The sequence below is a fragment of the Oncorhynchus mykiss genome, chromosome 12 (assembly GCF_057628025.1).
Source record: "Oncorhynchus mykiss isolate SJ-2025 chromosome 12, ASM5762802v1, whole genome shotgun sequence".
Lineage (NCBI taxonomy): Eukaryota > Metazoa > Chordata > Actinopteri > Salmoniformes > Salmonidae > Oncorhynchus > Oncorhynchus mykiss.
In genome coordinates, this window is record NC_143033.1 from 78,536,074 (window position 1) to 78,561,973 (window position 25,900).

The 25,900-nt window shown below is 40.8% G+C and overlaps 1 protein-coding gene across 2 annotated transcripts in view; it reads left to right on the top strand.

The window, feature by feature from the left end:
- Positions 1 to 761: 761 nt before the first annotated feature.
- Positions 762 to 25,900, top strand: part of LOC110538386 (histone deacetylase 5) — an 85,348-nt gene continuing 60,209 nt past the window's right edge. The window contains exons 1-2 of one of the 2 annotated variants that reach the window (XM_090193474.1): positions 762 to 1,037; positions 11,290 to 11,538. The gene's annotated coding sequence lies outside the window, so the exon portion shown is untranslated. The remainder of the gene's footprint in view (positions 1,038 to 11,289; positions 11,539 to 25,900) is intronic. The other variant, XM_090193475.1, reaches the window with a different exon arrangement.

Here is a 25,900-nt window from a genome sequence, read left to right on the forward strand (position 1 = left end):
GAGAGACAGACAGAGCTGGTAGTCCACCAAACTACCAGGTGTGAAACAGGGAAGAGACTAATTTGGTATAGAGCAGACCTAACCCACTCCATCAATAAATTAATCAAAACATAATTTTACATCTGGTTAGCAACAATAATTAAGTAAATGATGTCTAAAGAGAAAAACATCCTCACCTGTGCTACTGTAACGGATGTGAAACGGCTAGCTTAGTTAGCGGTGTGCGCTAAATAGCGTTTCAATCAGTGAAGTCACTTGCTCTGAGACCTTGAAGTAGTAGTTCCCCTTGCTCTGCAAGAGCCGCGGCTTTTGTGGAGCGATGGGTAACGATGCTTCGAGGGTGACTGTTGTTGATGTGTGCAGAGGGTCCCTGGTTCGCGCCCTGGTATGGGCGAGGGAACGGTCTAAAGTTATACTGTTACACTGCCAACATTTCCAAATAGAATCCACATGCTATTTATTTTCCCTTTCTTACTTCTACTATTTGCACATTGCTACAACACTGTACGTAGCCAGTAATAGAAATTGAAATGGCTCTATTCTTTTAAAGCTTTTACTGTTCATTTCTGTTTTGTTTATGATCTATTCCACATGCTTTGGCAATGTAAACATGTTTCCCATGCTCTAGTCTAGCATACTCTGTAACTTGCTGTTCTGAGTTACCGTATATCTAATAGTGGCGCCCAAGATTCACATTGATAGTCTTCCCGAAAAGATGCGCTACACATTCTGCGCAACCAAGATTTTGGTAGGAAACTTGCAGTCCTTTCCTACTCGGGCCGTGGTAGTAGTATCTGTCCTGCTGTACTGAGTTACTCATTGGGTGTATAATCTATTTTTAGCGCCAACAGATGGAGTCACGTGACAGGGGACAAACGTCATTAATGTTGTTGGTGGAGGAGCTGAAAATATGGAGGAAAGAGAGTTTTGACAGTGAACATTAGACATTTCACCCCCCAAAATATTATTAAACCGATCAAGAAGTGTAACGGTGAAAGAGGCAATCCCCGAGCAGCGAAAAGGATAACGACAATCAGGTACGTTATGTTTGCTGGGAGATAATGTATCTTTCGTCTACTGCTGGTAAGAAATGTTTTTCGCGATATTTTCATTTGATGCGTTTGGTTACTCCTGGCTAGCTAACAAGCTGAGCGAACGCTATGAAGTTTTGATAGCTAGTTAACGTTAGCTAGCAAGCGAAGTTGCTTTAGCTAATGTAAATGTGCACGAATGGATTGTTCTGATTTGGAAAATTTTAAGTTAACAAACTGACATAGTATTGGCATCTGATTTTAAAGAGTCAGTTAGCCAGGTTGTAATGATCCCAGACGTCTAGTTAGCTTGCTAGCTAACGTTAGCTTATCAGCAGCCTACTTACATATAGCTAGTAACGTTAGCTAATTTAGTTATCACAATTTTAAAACGTTTTTATTTATGGTGGTTGCTAAAAGCAGTACCGCAGTCGTCGGTGCCCTCTCCATGGCAATTTGTGTCCTCCATGTTTAGCAAATTGTGTTTTTGTTCTAGTTGAAATGACCAGTTTGCCACTTCTGCAATCTCCACTTCTGGTTACCCCCATTGCAGTCGTCTGCAAGTTTGCGACGCCTCATTTTTTTTTTTTTTAAGGTAATGGTGCCACTTGAGTTGGGGTCCCACTCCCTGATAGTTGTTTCTATAGGTGTATACAGTTCCTATGCCGTGTGTGAAAGAGGATCCCACACAGTCAGTAGCCTGTGTTTTTGCATATTCAATATAACGTTATGCTAATTAACATGAGCTGCAACAAACACTCAAACTGAGAACTGTCCAATCTCTTCATTCAAAAACTCAATCATGGACACTCTTACTGACAGTTGTGGCTGCTTTGCGTGATGTATTGTTGTCTCTACCTTCTTGCCCTTTGTGCTGTTGTCTGTGCCCAATAATGTTTGTACCCTGTTTTGTGATGCTGCCCTGCTATGTTGTCTTGGGTCTGTCTCTCTTTAAGTCGTGATGTGTATTTGTCCTATATTATATTTTTCATCCCAGCCCCTGTCCCCGCAGGAGGCCTTTTGGTAGGCTGTCATTGTAAATAAGAATTTGTTCTTCACTGTCTTGCCTAGTTAAATTACATTTAATGCCACTAGTTTCACTGTGTAAAATGAAATGTGGATGAAAGTGAAAGGTATAATACCTTAGGCCAATTAACTCTATCAGTGCCTTCCCCCCAAAATACTAATTTGCATTACTGGAAGCACCTTTTGTGCCTAGTTCAGATGGGTAGGTTTGCTCCTTATGTAGAGATGTCTGAATAGTTTATTCATTTATGGTCCGTATCGGTTATCACAATGGATTGTCTGCTGACAAAGTTGTTTTTGCAGTTACTTTCATGATAGGCATAACTTATGAAAGGAACATGGCATTTATTAAAGGTAGGCCTAGATACTCTGTACAAAACATTATAACACCTTCCTACCCACCTTTGCCCTCAATTTGTTGGGGAATGGCCTACAAGGTGTCAAGTGTTCCACAGGGATGCTGGCCCATGTTGACTCCAAAGCTTCCCACCGTTGTCAAGTTGACTGCATGTCCCTTGGGTGGTGGACCATACTCGATACAAACAGGAAACTGAGTGTGAAAAGCACAGCAATTGACACCATCAAACCAGTCCCCCTCGCACCTACTACAATACCCTGTTCAAAGGCACTTAAATATTTTATCTTGCCCATTTACCCTCTGAATGGCACATTCCATGTCTCAAGGCTTAAATTCGTCTTGAACCTGTCTCCTCCCCTTCATCTACACTGATTGAAGTGGATTTAACAGGTGACCTCAATAATGGATCATAACTTTCACCTGGTCAGTTTGTCATGGAAAGAGCAGCTTTTCCTAATGTGTTGTATATTCTACAGTGGATTCCAAAGTAAGGTTTTGATTTGTGACTTGTTCTGTGTTTTTATACACGTTAACATTGTACCTGCAGGCCACCCTAAACCCTATGAAAAGATGTGGCTTGTGGTTTTGGCTCGCAAGTTGGATGGAGCCAGAGAGGTCGTGGAGAAGGACTTCCTCCTAAAATTAAATTAATGACAAATGCCTGTCTTTGATGAAGTGTCAAAGATTTGCTAGAGATCAGTTGATTGACAGATGCTGCTTCTCACGTGTGTGGATGCCTCTCACAGTCCTCGAGTGGCCTTGCAAGTGTTTTTTTTTAATTGAAAATGGTTAAGTCCTTGTGCATGGAGTTGTATGGTTTAACTTTAATCATTGGATTTTGTTTAAAATGTATGCCAATGTGAAAAATATCAGCATCCCTGTTGCTGTGGAATTGCCCTCATTTAACAGTCACTCCAAGTAAATGGTTTAGCTAGTGTTTCTTCATCTCTAGCATCAGCCTTTTTGCTCAAGGGTTGCCTTGTCACACACTCCTGATTTCTGCCCTCTTGGCTATCAGATAAGATCAGGTTATCTGCAAACATCTGGATGTGCCCAGTTGAATTACATGGTGACAGATGTCAAGACCTTAAAAAGGGTCACACATTGAGACCCCATGTTCCATAGGGGACCTCTTCCTTATGAGGGAGGATATAAATAACATTTGCTTCAGACCATGGCCACTGAACAGTATACATTTAAATGTGCTTTCTCTATGCGGGTCACTGTCTATTTTTAAAATGTGTATCTTTTATATTGATTGCCTGAATTAAACTTGATGGGTCGAACTTTGCTTCTCTGATCTCGGACACCCAGAATTAAAATATTGCGTAAATGTACTAACGAGACTAGCAAAGTCTTCATCCCTCTAAACGGAAACTCTCAGCCAGTTTCGGGCTAGTCTATTTGCCATCCCACTGGCTGTCGACAGATGCTACTACCATTTTTATGTTACGTGCATCTGTCCACGAGAGATTAGGCCTACTCCTTCATGAAATGGGTTCAGTATGTAAGATGGCAACTCCTTTTATTTTTTTAAGACAGTTCATCAATGACGTGACGCAGAGTCACTTGTCCTGATGAATCACACAAGGTGTTGAAAAGGCTATTGAACAGCCCTGCCCATGTGCTGCCCTGAAGAAACAGGGCCTTGATGTTTGCCTATTCTGTTTGCAATGCAAAAATGCATGGAAACTTGGATTCATACACTGTAGAAAAGTATTTAGGCTACAGTGTGAAGCAAAAATAACCTCAGCTGTACAGTGGGGCAAAAAAGTATTTAGTCAGCCACCAATTGTGCAAGTTCTCCCACTTAAAAAGATGAGGCCTGTAATTTTCATCATAGGTACACTTCAACTATGACAGACAAAATGAGAAATCCAGAAAATCACATTGTAGGATTTTTAATGAATTTCTTTGCAAATTATGGTGGAAAATAAGTATTTGGTCAATAACAAAAGTTTCTCAATACTTTGTTATATACTCTTTGTTGGCAATGACAGAGGTCAAACATTTTCTGTAAGTCTTCACAAGGTTTTCACACACTGTTGCTGGTATTTTGGCCCATTCCTCCATGCAGATCTCCTCTAGAGCAGTGATGTTTTGGGGCTGTTGCTGGGCAACACGGACTTTCAACTCCCTCCAAAGATTTTCTATGGGGTTGAGATCTGGAGACTGGCTAGGCCACTCCAGGACCTTGAAATGCTTCTTACGAAGCCACTCCTTCGTTGCCCGGCAGGTGTGTTTGGGATCATTTTCATGCTGAAAGACCCAGCCACGTTTCATCTTCAATGCCCTTGCTGATGGTAGGCTTTGTTACTTTGGTCCCAGCTCTCTGCAGGTCATTCACTAGGTCCCCCCCTATGTGGTTGTGGGATTTTTGCTCACCGTTCTTGTGATCATTTTGACCCCACGGGGTGAGATCTTGCGTGGAGCCCCAGATCGAGGGAGATTATCAGTGGTCTTGTATGTCTTCCATTTCCTAATAATTGCTCCCACAGTTGATTTCTTCAAACCAAGCTGCTTAGCTATTGCAGATTCAGTCTTCCCAGCCTGGTGCAGGTCTACAATTTTGTTTCTGGTGTCCTTTGACAGCTATTTGGTCTTGGCCATAGTGGAGTTTGGAGTGTGACTGTTTGAGGTTGTGGACAGGTGTCTTTAATGCTGATAACAGGTGCCATTAATACAGGTAACGAGTGGAGGACAGAGGAAGAAGGACAAAGAAGTTACAGGTCTGTGAGAGCCAGAAATCTTGCTTGTTTGTAGGTGACCAAATACTTATTTTCCACCATAATTTGCAAAGAAATTCATTAAAAATCCTACAATGTGATTTTTCTGGATTTTTTTTATTTTTATGTTAATGATTTAAACATGCTTTCTGTGCTGAAATATTTGTAAATGTTTTTAAATCCTGGAAACCTGGTTACCAGTGTTGATCGGATAAAACCCACAGTTGACAGCCTCCACCCCAATATTCCATGCACGTTTACAATCCTAGCCCCCAGAAAAGCCTATTCTTGGAGAAATGGGCATGTGACTGGTTCAAATTCCAGAAGGAATAGGTGCCAGCCTCCTACCCTTGAGCAATGTGCTGACCCAAAATTGTTTTGATTGTATCATTTCTGTGAGGCACTTCAGTGTTGGGGAAAAATAATTTGACTGAAGTTAGTAATTTGGTGTCTGGATCCTAATGAAACATCCTTGGACCAGTTATAAGGCCATTGCCTAGACATACTTCATTTGACTACATTTTGAATCAACTAACTAGGCATATCTCTCTCTGCTATTTAAGTGAACAATTTAGCTTCAAGGTAAATTAAAGGTGCCGCACTGCCATTGAGAGCCTGCATGCTCTCTGTATTTTATGTAAGGTGTGGCCTTACATAAAATCAAGGGGAGATGGGGCCATTTCTTCACTGCTGGTGGGAAAGGCTCTGCTGAGTGCAGTGTCCCTCCTTTCTCCTTGAGAATCTGCTGGTCGCTCTCTCGCCTTGACTTTGAGGGCTGGCTGAGGGGGATGTGCAGAAGCAGCACACATTTTTACGCCATCTTTTGGTTCTGTTTATAAGAGCACAAAGGATCCTCCTTATGTGGTTCTGATTTTGGACCAGACCTGACTCTGTGCCACAGGCCTTTCTGTTGCATTGCCCGAAGGCCATTGCATTCATAAATGCTATGCAATAAAGTTTGACAGCAGCCAATTTCAACATGAAGCACATTTGATTGTTGCAAAATGATTTGCTCCTGCTTAAAGCTCTCCCTGCAATTTTAAGAATTTCTTGGTGTACAATTTCTGTGCTTCATATGTTGAACCAATTTAAGTCATGGCTTCAAGCAAAGGCTGATGCCAAGATCTGAGGACAGAGCATGTCACTTGGAGGGACCGGTATTTTCAGTGATAATGTGAGGAGGCGGAGACCCCCACTTATGCTATTCGCTGGATGAGTCTCCTTGCACCATCACGCAGTGGTACTGCAAAGAGTTAAAAAAAAGAAGAAAAAAAGGAGCTGATATTTTTATCCCCATTCGTACGTCATTAGGCTAATGCAGCCGGTGAAAGTGGCTAGGTCAGCAGTCAGAAGTGGTTAAAGGTTCGAAATACCCTGCGACAAGGCATCCCATTATCTCTGTGACACGGTTTCTATAACCAAGCTTCCGGTGAATGCCGTGATTAAGCCAGGCCCTTCCCGGAGCATGTCATCTGACCGAGTGTCTTGGGATCCTGCAGGGGGAGAGTTGCTTACCAACTTCTGGAATATCACACAGAGAGCCATTTGGTTATGCCCCATACCACACCCTAGACACGATTTAGCTGACATATTGTATGCAATTACAGGAAATGTCATCCTTTGTGGGTGTACAAGAGAAAGACATAGGTTTAATGGCACTTAGTCCCAGATGTTAGAAAGGCTGCATAAAATTAACAATTTCAAAAGTATAAATTCAATTTGAGCTGTTTCTTGCAATTGGTGCAACAATGCCTTCCTGTCACAAATTGGTCTTGGTGATTTTGGTATCTAAATGTGTTAGTGAGTGACTGACTAAATTACATGTTCCTGTCGTTAGTCTAATCCTCATGACTGTTCCCAGATAACCTTGCAAAACCAAACAAAACCCTAGAGAAATATGAATATATTTAGTCGATGTGCTGACAAGGGGCCAGTGTTAAACCGGAGGGGACATCTGAGGAGAGTAGTTTTTAAAGAGCATTAAACGATCAGTGACGTGTTTGGGCATGATGCCTGAGAGCCTTGCTTCAGTGTGGAAGGCACAGGGACGGCGGTACTGCATGGGCTTCCAGCGCTAACTCCGCTCCATTAAATCATATGGCTTAGAGGCAAGACTTCCGCGACTGAGTGGGACTTAGATCCGCTTTCCAGGAATTACACTGCAGTGGTAATTAGGGCTGGGTGATATGGCCTAAAAATCATCTAGATTTGTTCACTCTTATGGCCAATTTACTTTATGTACCAGTCAAAAGTTTGGACACCTACTCATTCAATGGTTTTTCTTAATTTTTTTCAATTTTCTACATTGTAGAGTAATAGTGAAATATATGAAATAAAACATGGAATCATGCAGCAACCAAAAAAGTGTTAAACAAATCAAAATATATTTTAATTGAGATTCTTCAAAGTAGCCACCCTTTGCCTCGATGACACTCTTGGCATTTTCTCAACCAGCTTCACCTGGAATGCTTTTCTAATCGTCTTGAATGAGTTCCCACACATGCTGAGCACTTGTTGGCTGCTTTTCTTTTACTCTGCGGTCCAACTCATCCCAAACCATCTCAATTTGGTTGAGGTCGGGGGATTGTGGAGGCCAGGTCATCTGATGCAGCCCTCCATCACTCTCTTTCCTGGTCAAATAGCCCTTACACAGCCTGGAGGTGTGATGGATCATTGCCCTGTTGGAAAAACAAATTATAAGCCCAAACCAGACGGGATGGCGTATTGCTGCAGAATGCTGTGGTAGCCATGCTAGTTAAGTGTGCCTTGAATTCTAAATTAATCAGATCGTGTCACCAGTAAAGCACCATTCCCACCTCCCTGCTTCACGGTGGGTACTACACGTGGAGCTCATCCGTTCACCTACCCTGCGTCTCACAAAGACGCGGCGGTTAGAACCAACCATCTCAAATTTGGACTCATTAGACCAAAGGATAGATTAGCACCAATGTCCTTCTGTTTGTGTTTCTTGGCCCAAGCAAGTCTTCTTATTGCTGTCCTTTTAGTAGTCTTTGCAGCAATTTGACCATGAAGGCCTGATTTCACGCAGTCTCCTCTGAACAGTTGATGTTGATGTCTGTTACTTCAACTCTGCAGCCAAAATAAATGCTACAATCTGAGGTGCAGTTAACCATAATGGACTTATCCTCTGCAGCAGACGTAAAACAAAGGAGATGGTCGTACACTACAGCTCCACTACGGGGCAATAGTGGAGCAGGTTGAGAGCTTAAATTTCCTTGGTGTCCATCACCAACAAACTATCATGGTCCAAACACACCAAGACAGTTGTGAAGAGGGCACGACAACGCCTATTTCCCCCTCAGCCAACTGAAAAGATTTGGCATTGGTCCTGAGATCCTCAACGTTCTACAGCTGCACCATCGAGAGCCTCCTGACTGGTTGCATCACCGCCTGGTATGGCAACTGCTCGACCTCCGACTGCAAGGCACTAGAGGGTAGTGCGTATGGCCCAGTACATCACTGGGGCCAAGCTTCCTGTCACCCGGGACCTCAATACTAGGCGGTGTCAGAGGAAAGCCCAAAGAATTGCTAAAGAATCCAGCCACCCAAGTCATAGACTGTTCCTCACCTCCCCATTACCTCGACTAACCTGGTGCCCAGCACATTGACTTTGTACCGGTACCCCCTGTATATAGCCTCGCTACTGTTATTTTATTGTTGCCCTTTAATTATGTTTCTTTTTATACATTTTATTTAACTTCAGTTTATTTTAGTAAATCATTTCTTAACACTTTAGTGTTGGTTAAGGGCTTGTAAGTAAGCATTTCACTGAGGTCTACACCTGTTGTATTTGGCGCATGTGACAAATAGTTTGCTTTGAACTTTGGGTCTTCCTTTCCTGTGGCGGTCCTCATGAGAGCCAGTTTCATCATAGCGCTTGATGGTTTTTGCACCTGCACTAGAAGAAACTTTCAAAGTTCTTGAAATGTTCCGCTTTGACTGACCGATCTTCATGTCTTAATGTATTGATGAACTGTTTCTCTTTGCCTATTTGAGCTGTTCTTGCCATAATCTTATAGCAAATAGGGTTATCTTCTGTATACCACCCCCACCTTGTCACAACACAACTGATTTGCTCAAACGCATTAAGAAGGAAAGAAATTCCACAAATGAGCTTTTAACAAGGCACACCTGTTAATTTAAATGCATTCCAGATGATTACCTCATCTGGAATGAGAGAATGCCAAGAGTGCAAAGCTGTCATCAAGGCAAAGGGTGGCTACTTTGAAGAATCTCATATAATATGTAAACTATATTTAGATTTGTTTAACACGTTTTGTTACTACATGATTCCATATGTGTTACTTCATAGTTTGATGTCGTCACTATTCTACATTGTAGAAAATTTTAAAAATAAAGGAACCCTTCAATGAGTAGGTGTGTCAACTTTTGACTGGTACTGTAAGTGCTGAAAACAATGTCTCCTGTCTGGCCACGTCCTGCCCCTGTAGTTGCTCCCTCTGCCCAGTAGGTGAGGCCGCAGGTCCAGGGAGGGACACTGTCCAAAACGCAGGGTGCCCCAGTGGGCTGTGGAACTGCCAGGACTCCTGTAGGATGCAGACCCAACAGCAGCTGCAGAGCAAACTGAGATGAATAGGGATTAACCATAAAGCAGGCACTTTGTTATATCTTTTTCTGTGAGATGTAATGGGGCCAACATCGCACGTTAAGGATTTAACCAGGAGGTTATGTTCAAATCATCAAAGGTCATTGGTGTATCTTAATGAGAGAGACAATTGGCACTGCGCCAGTGTTCATCCAGCTGTGCGAATACAAAATATGTACATTTGTATGATGTAATTTGCTCTGGGTAAGGTCTGCAAAGTGCGTGAATAACCTCTTTGTAAAAACAATTTTAACATAATGCATATAGCAATTTGCATCCATTTTATTGCATGTGATTAGGCTACCTTGACAGGAGTTTAATGAATATTTCATCCGCTTAAGGTGAAACGGCGCCACTGCTCGCCCCAGCGCATTAATTGTTTTTGATTTGTTGATGAAACTGAGGAGCGGAGCATCTAGCATGGCAACAAAAGAAATGTGCAATACCTCTGCTCTTGTATCGTGCATGCAATGATGTCTGAGGGAAATGAACTGTCAGTAGTTTGAAATAACTTCTGTTGTAACATCGCAAATGGATGTGGCATATTCACTAAGTACGGATTCCAGATTTTAAAGGCTAATTGGAATAAAGAGAATATAGATTTTCATTTATGTTGGGCAGAACCCTTGGATGGAATCCCCTTGTAAAAATGTGTGACATGGCTTTAATAGCTATACGAGCGATCTAGGAAGCAACAACTAAGGTTTTATTTATTTTGCAACCTATGAAATAGACCATCATACATAAGTGAAACGTTATAGAGCAGGGAGATATTTACACAATTAAGTAATTTAGAATGTGTGTTTACACATTCACACTGATGAAATGACTAAGTAGCCTATTCATTTAGAACAGAGGCCCAGTTTAGAAAGACTGCACATATTGACACTGTCCATTTGTCCACTCACCTGGGGTCATTGAGAAGCATGGTGCGACTGAGGGCCAGTATGGGCATTGCAGCGCTATGCCTCTCCTCCTCCATCCCCAGGGGGAGTGTGGGTATCGTAGTGTTGCTGTCTCTCTCTCGTCTCTGCAGACCCCAGGCTGCATGACTCATCCCATTAACAGCTCTGCGAGTGCTTTTCGGCGGAGGCAAACTGACTAACACCCCCTCCCTCACCTTCCCTCAAAGCAAAACAATTTTCCACATTTCAGACAGTCTTTAGCAACTAGATTTTTTTTTTATGAGTTAGTGTTTTAATGGTAGTCTGGAGAGGAATAATGTAAAATCATTGGTCATCTGTTTTATCATGGTAGAAGTCTGGGAGGGAGAGTTGCAAATGGAGGTAGCCCAACTGCTTATTTGGCCTGTGTGTAACAACTAATCTTGACTAGCAGATCACCTACTCTGTCATTGCCTGACTAAGCAAAATGGGAGTCGAAAACTAACATTACTGAATTACTTATGCCAGAATGAATGCTGGCCATGCTATCTGCTGTGGCCAGGCATGTGAGGAGTTACGGATACCAGGATCCTTGAACTGCAGCTGGCTAACTCTTGTTCATTTGTGACTATTGCAGTGGGATTGACTCGAAGAAGGGGAAGAGCCTACTGATCCACCATACCTCTGTGGACCAAAGTCATGGCTGACGCCGAAGACCCACTTTAGAACCTTCAGTCCATTCCCAAACACAAGCAAATACACACTCGCCTAAAGCTTTATCATCCTAATTCTTATTACCTTCAATTTGACTGAGTTTTGGAACAACAAAGACCACTAACGCAATCATCTCTGGCTTCTCCGTTCATCATTTCTGCCAACACCACAGGTAAGTCTGGTTTTCTTTTCTCCAGCTTTTTTTTCTTCATGAAATGCAAAGAAAGCCCCCCTCCCCCGTGACCTCTTAACCCTCTGATCCTCTCCATGAACTCCCCTCAGGGCATTACTCATGTGTTGTTTTACAAACTTGTTTGATGACAGGAAACCAGCATCTCGAAGTCTGAGGCTTTATGGTGGCTGCATGGTTCACCATTACTTTTATCTTAAAGAAGTCAGCAAACTGGAGTGATTATTCAGAATTATATCCAGTAGCAGGATGTGTTCATGGGTCTCTTAAACAAAATACTTTCCTTTTCTTTTTTTTCTATTTGTTTAGACTTGTTCTCATGATTCCAGTTGGTTTAAGTTCCTCTACACATGGGCTATCCTATATCAGAACAAATCCTAACAACAACAACAACCTGTGGATTCTCTTACTGGCTGCTCTCTTCTCCAATCTCTTTCTGTCTATATTTAGAACCGCTGACGACTGACCAGACCTTTATTAACCTCCCATCCCCCTAATGACGTCTTTGAATGTCACTGGGTGCCGTGGCAACCCTGACTGCTCTGTGAAAGGCCTGGAGGGTTGTCTGCTCATTGGACAAAACACTAGAGCAAACATGACTGCTGTTTTTTTGTGCTATGAGTTGTGTAAGTAGCTTGTGTGTAGCTAGTATCTTTGGCGAGATATATAGTGTTCGTGTTGTCTTTATGTTAATAGCATTTGAGGCAGGAAGGCCTTCCGATCGGTAGGTGCAGCAATACTGCAAAGCTAACTGGTCATGAAGATGAGCTCAGGCGGATCTTAGACTCTGACCACAGCAATAACAATGCAGACACGTTGTAGAATTTTTGCAGAAAGTCTAACCATCCTCAGTGTCAGCCTTTTTATGAGAGTTGAACATGTAGTACAATGACTGGACTTATTTTATCTGCAGATAGAAGTGCATTGACATTCAAAACACTGTTTTGAAGTTACCATTAACTCCAACTGAACAGGTGTCGAACTGTGATGTCCACTGCCACATTTCAACACCGCCACATGAGAACTATACCTGAATAATCCTGAACACCCAAAAGGGCCTTATGGTCAGGATGGCAACTTTTCCTTTTGTGTGACTGGCCCTGCACAGGCATTTAGGCTACTTGAGACGGGGAGCGCAGCAGAGAATTTACTCTGTTCTTTGTGTTGCGTCACCCACCTGTTCGATCAGCCAGGAACACAGAGAGCTCCTCCAAGAGCTCGAATCCTGCTAAGGCAAAAATGTGTTAAATTGTCCGGAAGTACCGGACTGAGGGGTTTGTATAGCGTAAGGGCCTTTGTTAGCCAGGTAACGTTCTGTTTGGTGCTGTTCCAAGAGGCTAAAAAAGTCATGATGGCTGTAGAACAGCACCCGTAAGTGGCCTGCATGAAGGTAATTGGTGACCCATTTTAAGTGTATTGTAGAGCTGGCACGGTAAATTGACACCGACCATACCGATCACTTATCGCATGAATTTTGTTGATGGTTCATTACAATAAGTAGCCTATAGTAGAGAAATAAATAAAGTTTCAGTGCCTTCAAAGTATTCATACCCCTGGACTTAATCCACATTTTATTTTTAGACTGAATTCAAAATATATATTTTATCTATTTTTGAAACCCATCTACACACAAGTGTTAGCATTTTTAGCTATTTAATTTGTCGTTCTGTCCGGTGGATAGTGCAAATCAGTGCCTTCAAGTTTGATACGAGCCTACGTGAGATTTCCTAGCTTCTAAACATGACCAGAGAGAGACGGTGAAATAATACAGCAAAGAGCTGCTGTTTTTATAAGGGACTTCATGTTGAATTATTTTAATTATTCAGCACTGTCACATTTTTATTCCAAGCTATTACAAAACATAAAACTCCTACTCGCGCTGCAATGAATGAGTAGCCGAGTGTATAGGTAGCCTTGGGTTTTTATTATTATTATTATTATTATTATTAGCAGCTTGTCTATTTGAATATTTCACTTTCTCTGGTCATAGGAACGATATTAATTTGTGCTTGAGGCAGATGTGGTGTGACTCGTTTCACCATCAGGTTGAAGACTGTGTCCCCTCTCCTCCGATGATACTGACCCGAGAAAGGAAGGAGAGAGCAGGAACCGCGAGAGGCTTGACCCTCTGCTGCTCTTTCCCTCCCTCCGCTGAGACTAATGCCGTGTTCAAAACAACTAGGAACTCGGGCATCTACGACTTCAATGCGCTCAAGTCAACTGGGAACTCAGAAGAATAAAATTAGATCTGGCTGGGAAAAATATTGTGTAAAAAAAAAAAAAGCGGTAATCCAACTTGGAATTCCAAGGCGGAAACTCGGGCATCTTTCTAGAGCCCTGAATTTCCCACCTGAACATCACTGATGTTGTGATTTTACTTTTTCCCCCTCATTTTATTCTTCATTTCAGTTGTCTTAATCACCATCAGATGCAGGTAGCTTACCATCTGTGCAGTAAAATAAATATTGAAATTATTTCAATTAATACTCTACTGTGGCAAGCTGATGATCTATTTTTATTATCAAAGCTCGGGTTTAAAATATAATGTGGTCTGAGATTAACAATATTGGCAGGCCAGGCATATAGCCAATATGCTGTGATAATGTATTAGGCCTGCCTACTGCACAAACCTGATTCCTACAGAAGTTTTTATTAGGGAAATGTTAAAATATAAGTGGTAGATCTCGGCATGCTTTTTTTTTTAAATGCGAAAGTTGTCTTTACTTAGGTTGGTGACCACGGCCTCAATGCCAAAATGATGTGGGTTTTTTTTGGCATTTTTGACAATTTTTATTGAAAAGGAAATGCAGAAATATCACATTTACATAAGTATTAAATATTTGCTTACCGTTCATGCTTTTCAAAATTCTTCAAGCTCTGTCAAATTGGTTGTTGATCATGGCTAGACAACCATTTTCAGGTCTTCCCATAGCTTTGACTTAAATCTACTTGAAAATCTAACTCAGCACCTCTGGAACATTCACTGTGTTCTTGGTAAGCAACACCAGTATAGATTTGGACTTGTGTTTTAGGTTATTGTCCTGCTGAAAGGTGAATTCGTCTCCCAGTGTCTGGTGGAAAGCAGACTAAGCAAGGTATTCCTCGACGATTACTGTCTGTACTTAGCTCTTTTTCTTTTTTTTATATCCTGAAACTCCCCAGTCCTTAACGATTACAAGCATACCCATAACATGATTCAGCCGCCACTATGCTTGAAAATATGGAGAGTGGTATTCTGTATATAGCCTTGTTATTGTGTTAATTTTAGTTTATTTGGTAAATATATTCTTAACCAACAATGCAGTTCAAGAAAGAGTTAATTTTATTTGGTGCATGTGACAGTTTGATTTTATTTAATATATTGGATTTGACCCCAACATAACACTGCCACATTTTTTGCAGTATTACTTTAGTGCCTTTTTGCAAACAGGATGCATGTTATGAGAATTAAAAAAATTCTGTACAGCCTTCCTTCTCTTCATTCTGTCAAGTAGGTTAGTAACTACAATGTTGTTGATCCATCCTCCATTTGCTCCTATTACAGCCGTTAAACTATGTAACTGTTTTAAAGTCACCATTGACCTCCATGGTGAAATCACTGAGCCGTTTCTTTCCTCTCCGGCAACTGAGTTAGGAAGGACGCCTGTATCTTTGTAGTAACTGGGTGTATTGACACACTATCCAAAGTGTATTTAATAACTTCACCATGCTCAAAGGGATATTCAATGTCTCCTTTTTTACACATCTACTAATATGTGCCCTTTGCGAGGCATTGGAAAACCTCTGGTTGAATCTGTGTTTTTAAATTCACTGCTCGGCTGAGGGACCTTTACGATTATCTGTATGTGTGGGATACAGAGATGAGGTATTCATTAAAAAATGACGTTAAAGATGCACTATGCATAAATCGCTCCACCTATTCCTGGTTGTTAAAATTCAAATAGTTTGCAAAATTTCTGTTTGACAAAACAAGTCGTATAGAATATACGTACCATAAATGTACCATTTTTAAATCACTGTGAAATATATTTTCCATAACAGTATTGTATTTTCTGCTATTTGAAGATAATGTGCAAAAACAAAACTTAAAAACAGGAAGCATAGAAATAGCTTGAATTTGGTCGGTTCTCCCAAAAAGTTACATATTGCAGCTTTTTAACACTTATTGCGCACAGTGGGTCCATGCAACTTACGACTTGTTAAGCACATTTTTACTCCTGAACTTAGGCTTTCCATAACAAAGTGGTTGAATACTTATTGACTGAAGACGTCTTGTTTTTTTTAATTAGAAAAACATACCTCCACTGACATTATGGTGTGTGTGTGTAGGCCATTAATCTCAATTTAATATTTTTTAATTGTGTCTAAAACAAAGTGGAGAAAGTCAAGGGATGTTAATGAGTACTCTCTGAAGGTACTGTATGTGAGATTTGTTAATGGGACAATTGATGGCTACAACCATCAAACAAGTTGTAGTAATTTTAAAGGATACACAACATTCGCTGAACTTAGTGTTCTATTTATCATTATTCAGGTATTTATTGCAATAAGGATTTGTCCATATCGCCCAGCTGTAGTGCTTAGTACGTATTATATGACCAACCGCTCTCCAATAGATGGACAAAGACACAATCACAGCCATATTTACGTTCAGTTTCTCTGTATAATGAGTTCACACTAAGGGTCTCATATCCTTTTGAACATGCTTGTTTCCAGGAATGTTTTGACTCCGTTCCAATATGAGTGGCAAGTTCCTATCTTGACTGCAGGAACGTATTGATTTGCATCAATCAACACAAGCTAAACCAGCCGCTTACACTCCATTTTCTTTCATTCGTTGTCCTTCTTTTTCACAATCTGTTTTCCCCCAATTTTTATAGGCTAGCCTATCAAGGCATTCTTACTTTACCATTTATGATCAGTAGACCTTTCCACTTGCACAGTCCCGGTCATATTGTATACATACTGGTTGAGCATGGCAGTTTTTGTCATTGATCAGCGGATTGGAACGCAGTGGCTGTAGAGTAACATGCTTATACGTGACGTCAGAGCTCAGATTCTACGCTTCACAGCACTGTATCGGTTTTGACTGACAGCTATTATAAACTTGAGCACCGTGCGTGACAAGTTTCCCTCATCCTGCCCTGCCTAATTGGGCGACATTTGAAATTGTCTTGGTGCGGGAAACGCTGTAAATGAGAGGAGTTGATGTGTTCTGAAAGATGAGACATTGAGTGTTATAATATGGCTTTGATGTCATACAAGCAAACCAAACACCTGTGAGTCCAAATGTGCACTTCACATTTCCATATTTGAAAACATGTCATTTACACTTAACGTTTATGATCGCTATGTTTGATCCAAAGTTACAAGGATGACGTGTTGCATGCTGAATAAATTGGGTAGAGAACACACAATTTTTGTGTGTTCAAAATGGGTCAAAATTATACAAAGATATCCAGCAAAAAGGCCATATGCATTTCTGGTAAAATAACAACCCAGTGTTTATCTCCCGTGTTTCATGTGTGTTTTCCCCAAATTTAATATTGTTTGTTCACCTGCGTGTCATGAACGCGTCTGCTCGGGATAGACAAAATCAATATGCAGATGCACACTTGGAGCTGGTTTGGTCAAGGTGTAATACCCTGGGTTGACCTGAACAGAATGAGCCTAGGTTTGTCGTATTGAGAATTTGCCGCGGAACACTAACTTGAATGCACTCATGACTACGTTCTATGCACACCAAAATTGCAATCTGTTTGTCTGAAGTGCCTTTTGAAAGCCTAACACTAAGATGGTATATTATGTTGGCAATATATTAAGCTTTCAAATGATTCCCTCCTGACCCAGAGGGATTTCTATTTAAAAGTTTTGGGATTGCCTAAACAACAACTGGAATTGTGTGAAGGTGGGGACGCAGGGACAAAGGGCAAGCGTGCCTCAGTTCCTCAATGGCAAAGCTAGGAGAGTTCAAAAAAGCACCTCTATAGTTGAAGGGTCTTTCCTTGTTATAAAAGTGCATTTGGAGACGTGTGAACACTAGTTGGACCTGTCACTCAAACCCTTCTTGCACCTACTGCAATTTAATATTCTTATGTAACAATGTATCCAGAGTACTTTTAGATTTCGTTATTGACAAATGCTGTGAAAAGTGCAGTAAATGGACATAAAATCAACAGTGTAATGTTTGGATTCAGACCTGTACCAGGTGAACTGTTTCCCATTTTTTTAAAGTGCTCTTTCAATTTTCTATCATGCTTATGCTTTTAAAAATATTTCTTCTGTTAGAACAATGTCAATTTGTCCCTATCCATATAGGCCTATTCCCACAAGTTTAAGGGGTGAACAGTTGTATATTCCCCCAAATAAACTGTGAACTTGACAATGTTTTATTTTTCAATGACCTGATTTTATTCTAAATTATTTCTATCAATTAATATTCCAAATCATTACTTATTTGTAACTCCTCCACATTTCTATGGCTATATTTAGCGTACAGTGTTTACAATATGACTCACATCTTAATTGGAATCTCATTCAAGGAAGTAAATAGGGATGTAAATGTCAATGCAGTGTGAAATATTGACAGTTCAGCCTCTTAGAACTCCAAGTGCGGTAAATAACAAAACTTTATTCTAAAAAACTTATCTGAACATTTATTTTAATAAATAAAGGTGTTATCTGCTACAGCAGAACATTGCAGTTGGTGCTGAGCAGAGAATGAGTCATCACTGCGTTCTATTTGAGGAAATTGAATCTCTGTGAATCCTCGTGTGTGTGTGTAGCTTCTGTGTGAGCAAATTTGCACAATTGTAGTAAAAATGAACCTCTTTCTGCTTTTATGATGTGAGTCAAACTAATTTTTGATTAATTTATTATCTATAGAACATTCAGAAATTATTCAGACCCCTTGACTTTTTCCACATTTTGTTACGTTACAGCCTTATTCTAAAATTGATTGAGGGGGAAAAAAACAATCTACACACAATACCTCCATAATGACAAAGCAAATAAAGGTTTAGAAATGTTCGTAAATCTATAAAAAATGTATTGCATTACTCACATTTCATAAGTATTCAGACCCATTTACTCAGTACTTTGTTGAAGCACCTTTAGCAGCGATTACAGCCTTGAGTCTTCTTGGGTATTACGCTACAAGCTTGGCACACCTGTATTTGGGGAGTTTCTCCCTTCTCTGCATATCCTCTCAAGCTCTGTCAGGTTGGAGGGGGAGCGTCGCTGCACATCTATTTTCAGGTTTCTCCAGGGATGTTCAAGTCCGGGCTCTGGCTGGGCTACTCAGACATTGAGAACTGTCCCGAAGCCACTCCTGCGTTGTCTTGGCTGTGTGTTTAGGGTCGTTGTCCTTTTGGAAGGTGATCCTTCGCCCCAGTCTGAGGTCCTGAATGCTCTGGAACAGGTTTTAATCAAGGATCTCTCTGTACTTTGCTCGGTTTCTTTCCCTTGATCCTGACTATTCTTCCAGTTCCTGCCGCTGAAAAACATCCCACAGCATGATGCTGCCACCATGCTTCACCGTAGGGATTGCGCCAGGTTTCCTGCAGACGTGACGCTTGACATTCAGGCCAAAGAGTTCAATCTTTGTTTCATCAGACCCAGAGAATCTTGTTTCTCATGGTCAGAGTCCTTTAGGTGCCTTTTGTCAAACTCCAAACGGGCTGTCATGTGCCTTTTACTGAGGAGTGGCTTCTGTTTGGCCACTACCATAAAGGCCTGATTGGTGGAGTGCTGCAGAGATGATTGTCCTTCTGAAAGGTTCTCCCATCGCCACTGAGGAACTCTGTAGCTCTGTCAGTGACCATCGGGTTCTTGATCACCTCCCTGACTTGATCACCTCCTACGGCCTCCTCCACGTCTCCTGATGTACTGGCCTGTCTCCTGATAGCGCCTCCATGCTCTGGACACTACGCTGACAGACACAGCAAACCTTCTTGCCACAGCTCGCATTGATGTGCCATCCTGGATGAGCTGCACTACCTGAGCCACTTGTGTGGGTTGTAGACTCCGTCTCATGCTACCACTAGAGTGAAAGCACCGCCAGCATTCAAAGTGACCAAAACATCAGCCAGGAAGCATAGGAACTGAGAAGTGGTCTGTGGTCACCACCTGCAGAACCACTCCTTTATTGGGGGTGTCTTGCTAATTGCCTATAATTTCCACCTGTTGTCTATTCCATTTGCACAACAGCATGTGACATTTATTGTCAATCAGTGTTGCTTCCTAAGTGGACAGTTTGATTTCACAGAAGTGTGATAGACTTGGAGTTACATTGTGTTAAGTGTTCCCTTTATTTTTTTTGAGCAGTGTATTTTTTCTCTGCTCAATTTTAAAGGAACAAAATGTGGAAAGAGTCAAGGGATCTGAATACTTTCCGACTGCACTGTATGTGTGCGGGTGCATCACTTAAACGCTGCATATTCCAATTCTGCAGAAATTCATATTTTGCATAATAACATGCCTTAACCCTAAAAGTTATAATTTTAAAGGTCCCTCCTATTCAATTTCCTAATTATAACAAAGCCATTACATTGATACGTCTTTTTTAATAGTTGGTTATAAAATACAATCTAATTGGTCACATGCTGGGTGTAGACTAACAGTGAACTGCTTACTTACCCAGGTCCTTTTCCAATAATGCTTAGCTAAAGAAAAATGTGTATAAAATGGAAATGGTGATGTGAATAAAAATAACAAGTACAAATAACATGGCTATATACAGGGAGTAACAGAACCGAGTTGATATGCAGGGGTTTGAGGTAGCCATGTACTGTACATATACAGTTGAAGTCAGAAGTTTACATACACTTAGGTTGCAGTCATTTTAAAACTAATTTTTCAACCACTCCACAAATTTCTTATGGTTTTGGCAAGTCTGTTAGGACATCTACTTTGTGCACGAGACAAGTAATTTTTCCAACAATTGTTTACAGACGACATTTCATTTATAATTCACTGTGTCACAATTCCAGTGGGTCAGAAGTTTACATACATTAGGTTGACTGTGCCTTTTTTTTTTAAACGGCTTGGAAAATTCCAGAAAATGTTATGGCTTTAGAAGCTTCTAATTGACATCATTGGAGGTGTACCTGTGGATGTATTTCAAGGCCTACCTTCAAACTCGGTGGCTCTTTGCTTGACATCTATGGAAAATCCAAAGAAATCAGCCAAGACCCCAGATAAAAAAATTGTCTGGGTTATCCTTGGGAGCAATTTCCAAACGCCTGAAGGTACCACGTTCATCTATACAAACAATAGTACGCAAGTATAAACACACTGGGACCACGCAGCCATCATACCGCTCAGGAAGGAGATGCGTTCTGTCTCCTAGAGATGAACGTACTTTGGTGCCAAAAGTGCAAATCAATCCCAGAACAACAGCAAAGGACCTTGTGAAGATGCTGGAGGAAACCGGTACAAAAGTATCTCTATCAACAGTAAAACGAGTCCTATATCGACACAACCTGAAAGGCTCAACCTGCTCCAAAACTGCCGTTAAAAAGACAGATTACGGTTTGCATCTGTACATATGGGGACAAAGATTGTACTTTTTGGAGAAATTTCCTCTGTTCTGATGAAACAAAAATGGGACTGTTTGGCCATAATGACCATTGTTATGTTTGGAGGAAAAAGGGGGATGCTTGCAAGCCAAAGAACACCATCCTAACCGTGAAGCACGGGGGTGGCAGCATTATGTTGTGGGGGTGCTTTGCTGCAGGGGAGACTGGTGCACTTCACAAAATGGATGGCATCACGAGGGAGGAGAATGATTTGGATATAATGAAGCAACATCTCAAGACCTCAGTCAGGAAGTTAAAGCTTGGTTGCAAATGGGTCTTCCAAATGGACAATGACCCCAAGCATATTTACAAAGTTGTGGCAAAATGGCTTAAGGACAACAAAGTCAAGGTATTGCAGTGGACATCACAAAGCCCTGACCTCAAGCCCAAGGAAAATTGGTGGGCAGAACTGAAAAAGCTTGTCACCAGCTCTGTCAGGAGGAATGGGACAATTCGCTTGTGGAAGGCTACCTGAAATGTTTGACCCAAGTTAAACAATTTAATGCTAGCAAATACACTCAATTACTATGTAAACTTCTGACCCGCTGGGAATGTGATGAAAGAAATAAAAGCTGAAATAATTCTCTGCTATTATTATTATTACTCTGCTAGACATTTCACATTCTTAAAATAAAGTGGTGATCCTAACTGACCTAAGACGGAATATTTACTACGATTAAATACCAGGAATTGAGAAATTGACTTTACATACACCTTAGCCAAATACATTTAAACTTCCAATGTCAACTGTAGGTAGGGGTCCAGTGAATAGCATCAGTTTATGTCGTGTGTAATCTGGGAAAAATCAATAGTTACAAATCACAATATTAATTTTGGACGACATTGACTCAAGTATTATTTTTTTTCTGCTGTAGGTAGTGTTAGCTAGCGCTAGTCCTCTGTTCCTGTGCCATAACTCCTGTATTTTTATCCTATTTCTTGTTCTCAAGCTTATTGATAAATAGTGAGCCAATATGTTTTCAGCACATTTATTTCCCTGACTGATCAAAACTCGTTTTCTCATTCTCTCTGCAGCAGACATAGTGGGCAATATGTTTGGAACATCAAATTGCCATACATATATTGGCATTAAGTATCGTGATAATATCTTATCGAAAGGTCCCTGGCAATTCCCAGCCCTATTGGTTATGTGGGCAAAGAATCATTTTTTACCAAATTGGGAAATGACAAATTCATCCTCTGTTTCTTGCAGTTATCTGTTAGATTATATTTCACTATGTAACCGTTAATTAGTAAAAACTACCATTTTATATTCATAGGGGAGTGCCGCTCAGCCATAGAGCACATTTGACGTTCACCTCAGTTCTCTGACACTGGTGGTGTTGGGGTGCGCAAATGCAGAACTGACGTATGTGTTGGGTCAGGGCCCGGTCCTCAGCGGGGCAGTTATGATGCACCTCTCTCACAGTAAACTCACCCACGGAGGAAGTGTGAATGGGAACGTCTCGTAAAGGATTTTCATGGAACTGACTCATTGGAGGCCTTTCTTGCAATTGCTCGCAGTCGGTCGTCTCGCGTGTTGTAAAATGTTTTTATTTAGGTGGTTCTCTCTTTGTGTTTTTTGTTACGGCTTGCATGACTATATCTCAGTGTCTCTCTGCTGCTTCGCTTCAATTTTGATATTGACATGCAGGAGGTTTCCACTGGTCTTTAGCTTTGGGATTCTGTGTGTGTGTGTGAGAGAAATCTTGCTCTCAAATAGAGATCAGTGAATTCAAGACCAGAAGTTGTCCTTTAGTCTTGAGAATTCTCTAGAACCTTCCCAGATTCAGGTTGAATAAGCTCCAGAACATGACCATTTGTCTTTCGCACTGTTGAGGGGTTGTTGATACAGTCTAGCCCAGGGCTATTCAACTATATTCGTGCATGGGCCAGATGTGTAACAAAAAAAAAGTGAATTGCAGGCGGGCCAGACATCTTCCACATGCGACTATTCTTCGGAAGAACTGTGTTACAAAAAAGCGGGGGGAAAAAGCAATTCGCGCACACCAATAAAACACTTTTCTTAAAATTAAATGTTGCAAAAATAAATTTGGGAAGAAGTGGAGGGCACTCAACCGACGACGTTGGTTGAGGTGCAACCAAAACATTTTTCTCATTGAAAAGAGGCGCAGCGCTCGCTTACTATTTTAACTACTAAAAGATAAGGATCCGCCACTTTAAAAAAAATATAGATGTTTTAATTTCCATCTAAAATGACAAACCCAAATCTAACTGCCTGTAACTCAGGCCCTCAAGCAATGATATGAATATTATTGGTATCATTTGAAAGGAAACACTTTGTTTGTGGAAAGAATGTAGGAGAATATAACACAAAAAAAAAGCGTATACCAAGAAAAACCAACCGTGCTCTTGTTTTTTTTTGTACCATCTTTGAAATGCCGTAATGTATTATTCCAGCCCCCTGCAATTTCGATTTTGGCCAGGTAGATGGCGGCAGTGAATGTGCGAAGCTTTAGACTGATCAAATGAATCATTTGCATTTCTGTTCAAAATTGCCAAGACTGCCCAAATATGCCTAATTTGTTTAACTTTTCATGTTAAAAACTGTGCACTCTCCTCAAACAATAGTATGGTATTACTTTACTAATAACTACTGTAAATGTGACTGTGCCGTTACATTTTTGTTCATCTATGCTTTCTGACAATATCAGATACGTCTATGTCCTGGGAAATGTTCTTGTTACTTACAACCTCCGGCTAATGCGATTTTAATATATGTTAGCTCAACCGTCCTGTGGAAGGGACACACCGATCCTGAAGAAGTTTTAAAATAAAAAAATTAAAATCTGGAAACTTAACATCTCAATAAATAACACAAACATATGTCATCAGGTAATGACAAATTCCATTCTGAAGGAAGTAGTCTTTGTTTTACTCCCTTCTAACGAGTACTTGTGAGTCTCAGAGGGAAACGGAAGGCACGTGTTCTTGAGTCTTATACTTCAGGAGTAGGGTCATAATATTGTTCAAATGCTAGAGCCAAATTCATATGAACAAAAAATAGACGCTAGAAACTACACTATAGACATCCACCATAGTACTTGTCATTTTGGCACTGAATGTCCGTATTTTGGCAGGGAGTTTTTTCCCTTCTGTTTTAATTAAATGTTCAAAATTTATCACAGGGCTAAATTAATAAATGGTCCGTATCTGGACCGCCAGTAGAATAGCCCTGGCCTTTTAAGACTGCAGAGGAAAGCAGTCTTGAGATTAATCTCCTCAGTTAGAGCCCAGTTTGATCCACAGCCCAAGATTTACTAAACCTCAGTTTGTTCAGTGTGTTTTGCCTCCCTCCAGGTTTCTTGCAGGTGAGGGTTGTCTATTTGGATTGGTTGGCTCTTAATTGGGTCAAGCCCAGCTTAAGCCAAACAGAGGTCCTCTGTCAAACAAAGTTAGCCGGCAAAGTCCTTGACATTAACTGCGCAAGTTCATCCTATGCCCAAAACATTTACAGAAGAAAATGTTGCGGCCTCTCTCCACTCCTCCATTTGCCTCAAGCTAATATAACCCAACAAACGTCAGGAAGCCAGAAAGATACATCCACCTATAAATAATGGGGGTGAGTGGAGAGTAATGACAGGAGAAGGGGTTGGATGAGAGTTTTGGCAATGCACAAGACTGCTGCTCTACTCTTTTCTCCAATGCTGAGATATCTAGCTGGACCCCACTCCTTATGTCAGGTGGCTTAGAATTCTCACAAACTGCTAATTGTAGTCATGGTAGTTTGGAGTGGCAGGTGGTGCATCTAGTCTATTCACATCTTAGAGAGCCACAGTTGGTCGGAGCTGGTTGCCCAATGGGGCAGCCCAGTGGCAGAAGTTCAAAAAAAGCACTTGGCTCTTGTCAATATTCCAAGCAGCAACTGTCTAACTTTCTGTTGACTTCTAAGTAAGACTGACTTTCGTTTTGAATCTGTGTTTGCGATGCATTTCAACGAGGCTTGTGGTCGGAGCTACTGGTTAAGGAGGATGTTTCTTAATATGCATGCATCACTATTAGAGGTCGACCGATTAGGATTTTTCAACGCCGATACCGATTTATTGGACGACCATAAAAGCCGATACCGATGTATTTTTTTTATTTAAAAACATTTTTTTTTTAAATTTTTTTAATTTTTATCGGCCAATATATTTATTTTTTTATTTATTTGTAATATTGACAATTACAACAATACTGAATGAACACTTATTTTAACTTAATATAATACATGAATAAAATCAATTTAGCCTCAAGTAAATAATGAAACATGTTCAATTTGGTTTAAATAATGTCAAAACAAAGTGTTGGAGAAGAACGTAAAAGTGCAATATGTTCCATGTAAAATATGTGCCATGTAAGAAAGCTAACGTTTCAGTTCCTTGCTTAGAACATGAGAACATATGAAAGCTGGTGGTTCCTTTTAACATGAGTCTTCAATATTCCCAGGTAAGCAGTTTTAGGTTGTAGTTATTATAGGACTATTTCCCTCTATACCATTTTTTGTATTTCATTAACCTTTGACTATTGGATGTTCTTATAGGCACTTTAGTATTGCCAGTGTAACAGGTATAGCTTCCGTCCCTCTCCTCCCTGGGCTCGAACCAGCAACACAATGACAATTAGTGCGCGCTAACTAGCTAGCCATTTCACTTCGGTTACACAAGCCTCATCTCGGGAGTTGATAGGTTTGAAGTCATAAACAGCGCAATGAAGAGCGCACAAAGAAGAGCTGCTGGCAAAACGCACGAAAGTGCTGTTTGAAT